Raw genomic sequence first — 6,508 nt, forward strand, 5'->3', positions numbered from 1 at the left:
AACAAGAACAAAAGTACGACAATAAGGTGTCTTCAAAAGAGGGTAAAAATTTTTGATTCACTAAACTCAGTGTCTTTTATTCTCTCCTTACTGTTTTATTATCAACAGAATGTTTTCATATTTGCTTGTCTTCAAATATACTATATTTAATAACAGAAATTTCGGGTTTTACGCTTATGTAAACTTGATCAAAACTCAATTTAGGGTCTGACAAGTTATTCGCATATATTTTGCAAATTACAACTCGTAAACGAATAAAGAAACTGAAACCTATTGCTTACTCAAAACATGGAACTACTCAGCAACGTACTCTGACACGTCATCAGTCTTAGTTTAGTAGTGTCTCTAGCGATAATATCAAACATTAGGGTTCCCAGAACGTTCATGACCACCATAGTAACGCGTGTGATCGTCCTTAGAGGCTGACAAACGCAGCTGTACAGCAAGTTTGCGAACACGTACGGATTTCTCTATGGCAGTTACGGCGTATTTCCTAATTCCTTCGCCAAATCATTTCCAATCTGATCCAATGTGTCTGGTGGGTGAGTTATTGAGAAATCCGTTGTTGCAGCTGAAGCCAAAGCTATTCTATTAGGGTGAGGTCCGAAGAAAATTTCGATCATTCCATTCTCAATATAATTGGTGTTAAAAGTAGGCACACTAGGGATGGGTATACTCATCAATGTAAACGTAACTAAGTTCGGTGAAAGATCAAGTCTGATAATAATGTCCAGAATATTGTCTCTAAAATATGAAGATCGATGCATTTAATAGAGTTGGTACCTCTCCACACCATTTTTATTTATATACAAATCAATATATTTATCAGAACTGATTTCAACCCACATCATTTTAAATGATATATAAATTAGTACAGATCAGTAATAGTTAAGTTGGTTGTATTTATAGAAAAGCCACATTGCGTTACCTGCTGTGTCTACTGTGGGGAATCGAACCCCGGATTTTAGCGTTGCCAGTCGTAAACTTGCAATTGTCCCACCAGAGAACTAATAGTTAAGAGTCCGAGTTCTTCACTATATCAAATTTCTTTGATTATTTATTCAAGCCAGACAGTATACCGTTTATACTATAGATAATGTCATATATACTGTTGTTTGGGTATTTTATTAGAATTTTGTAACGCTAGTGATATGGGCATTGTATTTTGTTCATATATATCCTTAGAGCATGTTCGTTTTTGTAATAATAATAAAATCAAAGAAGAAATGTAACAACTGCTCATTTTGCACTACAAAAAAAGAAAAAAAAACGATCCGGATCATTGATAACTCTGGATTCAAGAAGGATTTTTTTAGTTTTCGAAGGTGAAAGTTGATGCTATCATATACAAACATGTGCAATCTCGAAAAGGAGCGGTGGGGCAAGGGTATGCAATCTCTTTGATTGCTTTTATTCGAAAGATTACACGTAAATTCTGTGCCAATGAACTTATGTAAAAAAACGTTTATGCTCCTCTAAATAACAATAAAAACATTATTATTTCACTTTGATATGATTCTAAAATTTAGGTTTTTCGTATTGCAAGTTTAAAGTTTTTACAACATTGGCTAGTAACATGTATTTAAAGTATTTATGTGTTTTGGGAATTTCAAAATTGGTTTAAGTAGAATAAAGATATAAATATTCTTTATATTATATAACAAGTTACTCCAACGCAAATGAAGTGAGATGAAATGCACGACGTGTTCACATTACAAGAAAAAGCTATAGATACAAAAAATCGCAATTTTAGAATACAAACCTGGAGTATTTCTATTTCAACTGAACGATTTTTTAAACTCCCAGCCTTTGGCTTTTTCTTCTTTTTTTTGTTGTTGTTACTATGTGCCACCAGAGGGTATAGATTAATTGTTGAATTTTCCACGTAGAACTAGAGACTAGAACTAGAAGTAAGGCGAGTAATTGATAGTACTAGTAGTAGAACAAATGTAGGGTAAATCCTTAGGAGAATATATAAGCCCATCTATTAAAAGTATTGTATTTTTTATATTGAACTTCCAAACGAGTTTTATCGTCTTCATTATGAAATAGTTGAATTTGAATCTTGTTTGATTGCTATTTAAACTTGTCTTGATCTTGAATTTTCCGACCTAACCTGTCCTTATCTTATTCTTAGGATTATTGAATAATGTTTACAAACTACACTTTACAGTCAACTTAGAAGTTAGCCTATAATTATAAAAATTACGTTAAGTCCAGGTCAAATGATACGAATACAAACACAATGAAAAGGTTCCAAGTTGTAAGTTAGGCAAGCAAACTGTGATGTCTCTTGGTTCTACTGTATATTTGGAACTTGGACTTGTTGAAAGTTTGATTCAGACACCTCAAAGTCAAATTAAGGTCTAGACTGAAGCGAAAGTCAAAGTTACGTATGCTTTAAATTTATTATTAAAGTGTCACCAAAAATACTAATAGAAGTAGAACTTTATTGCTACTGGAGAATTTGGCAATAATTGTACAGAGTGGTTTTAATTCACTAGGATTTGTGTATGCAGTTGTCACAGTCTACAGAAAGAAACGATGAAACTAATGGACACTGGAAAACTAAACTTTTGAATAACAAGAAGGTAGATATATTGTTTGTATGAATAGCATCATTTATGCTATGAGTATGATTTTCTTATCCACAATTTATAACTTATTTGCAAGCATAAATTTAACCAAATAATCATGCCCAGTGTCATTTAGCTTAGATAGATTTATAAAGGTCATAAACCTTAATGTGATGTGTAAACTGATACTTTTAAGTACAAAAATGGCATGCATCTTTTTTTTTTCTACTAAAATAGTGCTACAAATACGAATTTTTATTTAAAAATAATGTTCTCATATGTAGGTAAGTTTTGTGTTATTTTATATTTGTCAACATGAATAATTTATATAAATGTAAGAAATAGAGTGTAATTTTTACACTAGTATAAAGCATGCCATTTACATTACAATTTAATATTTTTGTATTGTAAATAAAAGTTACTGCTTTATTTGTAGGAAACTTCCTAGACTGTGTCTATTGGACAGGTTTTAGTTTCAGATGGTTATCCTTTTTCATAGGGTTTTTTGCAATGTTACAGTTGAATATTGATTGTGTAATGATGCTGGTGACCTGCTCTGTTATACTTAGTATTGACTATACATGCATGCCTTTTAATTAAATTCTTGATCTCCTGGAGAAATTTTTTAAAACTTATTCAGAATTGTTAGTCTGTATGTGGATATAACAGTGTTTTAGCTGGAAATAGTTTCATATTTTGGCAAGTGGAAAAATGTTTCATGAAATTTAGATATATTATGACCGGTTTATACCTTTGTTTTGTGTATAATTTTTTTTTTGTTAGCTAGAAACTAAACTTTAAAACGTAGGCTTTTTTTCGTACTTATACATGTATTTCAATAATTACAAGCTTAGATGATCCCACTGTCTAAAGTAAAAGAAGGGTAAATAATTACCGTTTCAGTCATCTGAGTTCCTGAAACATTATATAAGTAAAGTGTAATTTTAACCCAGTGTAGCAGTTGGTCTTGTAATGCTAATATATATATTTTATTTATGTTATTTTTATAATAATAGAAATAATTTTATATCTAAAAGATTTTTGTCTAGGGTGAAGTACATTAATTGAATAGTAATTAAGAAAGTATAAACCAATAATTTAAGGTCTATAATTAGACACTGGCAATTTATAATTTATTTACAGTAATTATATAAATATTAAAGCATGCTACAGTGTACAGAAAATGTGTCTGCCATGTGCTTACTACTGAAATTGTGTTCTTGAAACAGCACTTGCATTTTTACATACCAGTCATACATTTTATTCCCGAATCAAATACATTTATTCTAAAAGAGCAATTTTGGCACAAGTAAAATTGATGTTAATACTGTCACTGACTAATTGCTACTGTCTTTAAAAGCTTACACATCTTTGTTTATATCATTTAGTAAACAACAATCTGAGTCGCGTATGTACACTAAATACATGAGCAAAATATGCCAGTTAATAGAAAACAATGGTAAAAATATGTTGGTAGAACAAACAACTTAAAATAACACTATATAGTGATATTTATATTGAAAGATGTTTTTCTGTAGATATCAAATTTAGTGTAAAGTGTATTAATGTGTATCTAATATACAGAACAAATTGTTTAATAGCTTTTTACTAAAGATGGAGAAGAAGAGATGGCTAATATTAAAATTAATCTTAAAACATGGGACACAAATTCCCTTATATTCTTTTTTTCTCTTGAAAGAACTTTGTTTTGGAAAATAAAATAATTTAAATATAAATTTAATTCTCTTGAGATTTGTTTTACTTGGACTTAATATTTTAGGTATTGTTTAAAGATTGGGGCTGGGCATGGCCAAAATAGTTAGTGTGTGGCAGACTGGGGATATCATGGGTTCTTGGTTTGTTTTTCATTTCTGGAAAAATCCACTTTGTACTCTGGGACCAGGCATGTTAGAAAAAGTGATAGTAGAGAACACTGTTCTCTAAATGTTTCCCCACCTCAACTCTTGCAACCTCAACAATAAACATAAAATGCCATCTGTGGCTGGCTCTTTGACCATTTGGTATAGAAAACCATCTTTAATGACATAAAAAAAACCACTTTATTTGTCACATTCTTTCATTCATCATTGCTCTATTTTTCACAACAAACCAATATTCTTTCAGCTTTTAACTGAAAGTATCCAACTTCCTAATTAACCTCTAGTGCAGAACCTTATCAAATGCTTTTTAAAATTCAAATTAAACGACACCAACTTGGATGCACTCGTCATAAGATACATATACAGTTTTCCACATTCAGTAAGATGATTAGGTAAAAAAACACTTGTTAAAGACGAGTAAAATACTGCTTTTATTAAATGCTAATTTTTCAAATAGGTTTCCTAAATCATCTGTTACAATACATTTTAAACTGACAGACTACACGATAGGTATCTACTCTAAAGAAACCGCCATCAACTGTTTGGCCACTTTTGAATGAACAAGGAGATTTAACAAGAATTAGGTGAGAAGAGTGACCGGTACAGAATTAAGTGAGAAGAGTGACCGGTACAGAATTAGGTGAGAAGAGTGACCTGTACAGAATTAAGTGAAATCAGTCATAGCAAGATTTAAAGATGATTTTTATATTTATTTTTTGTTGCTGACTAAGTCACTAGAATATATACGTGCAGAAAATGTTTGTTTAATAATATATGTAAATTGATATTATTTTGTTCTCGTATTTAATTATACAGAAGTAAGAAGTTTCTTTTTTGTAAAATGCTAATTTTATTGTGTAAGACCTACATTTTCATATTCATTAAAAAATGCTGGTTCTCAAACTTTGAAACTTGCATACCACCTTTTATGTTTAAATGTTTTTTGAAGTACAAACCAAGGCCTAATTTTTTTAACACTTGCACATTAATGTGAAGGATGTGATTGTTTTTTCTAGCACAATTGAAAAATATATGCTGTGATTTTTGTCAGTTTTTGAAATGAAGAAAACATTGGCAAGTGTATACGGGTGGGGTGTGTGTTTTAAAACGAGAACAATTGTGAGGATATGCAGGAAGATGAAATTGAGCTTATTACAGATTTCATAATTTTGACATTCAGTTTTTCGAGTACTACTAATATTAGCTCCACATACCTCCAATGCTATGCATGCCACAGTTTGAGAATCCCTGTATTAGGCCTATTGTTATAATTTAATTTTTTATAGATATAATAAGAGGGTTGTTCTGTTTTCCTATTAGAAAATTCTGGAGTGTCAATGGAAGAGAAGGTCTGCGTATCTTGGTGATTACCCAATACCATGATGAGATATATTAGGTTAAAATAATTGTGAAATTGTGTGGATGGCTACCGTACGATTGGAGGTTGAACAAGTGACTTTTGATGCTGAGGCCTTATTGGCTAAGGGACAGCCTGTTAATTCTTTAGACAGTGTTGTTGATCCACACACAGATTTTCAAATTCAGAAATGCTGTGATGTGCCAGAAGATCCTTCTTTCCATCAGCTCATCTCTAACAATACATCTTCTATACTTCAGCTTGTTTATAACAACACTGGAAGTGATGATCAAAGCTACGTAAATCTGTAATAAAAAATCATATTTACTTTCATCACTTCCAGTATTATTACAGATGAGCTGATGTGAAGACATGTTAAACTTGTTGCCATTGCTTTAATGGCATCACTTCTGTTTATTTCTGTGTTTGACATAAATTTATTTTATTTACAATTTAGTTATGTACAAGTTTCAGATATTAAGTATACTGACAACCATTGTTATGGTTAATATTATTGTTTCAGAAGTATAACACAAATCTCTACAGACAACCATTGTTATGGTTAATATTGTTTCAGAAGTATAACACAAATCTATACTGACAACTATTGTTATGGTTAATATTATTGTTTCAGAAGTATAACACAAATCTCTACAGACAACCATTGTTATGGTTAATATTGTTTCAGAAGTATA

General features: G+C 30.8%; 1 long non-coding RNA gene across 1 annotated transcript; it reads left to right on the forward strand.

Moving 5' to 3' along the window:
• Positions 1-1,966: 1,966 nt before the first annotated feature.
• Positions 1,967-6,102, forward strand: LOC111083626. Its single transcript, XR_002609148.1, has 2 exons — positions 1,967-2,591; positions 5,777-6,102. It is a non-coding gene; the product is annotated as an uncharacterized LOC111083626 (long non-coding RNA).
• The last annotated feature ends 406 nt before the right edge of the window (positions 6,103-6,508 follow it).

The sequence above is a fragment of the Limulus polyphemus genome, unplaced genomic scaffold (assembly GCF_000517525.1).
Source record: "Limulus polyphemus unplaced genomic scaffold, Limulus_polyphemus-2.1.2 Scaffold10399, whole genome shotgun sequence".
NCBI classification, from domain to species: Eukaryota; Metazoa; Arthropoda; class Merostomata; order Xiphosura; family Limulidae; genus Limulus; species Limulus polyphemus.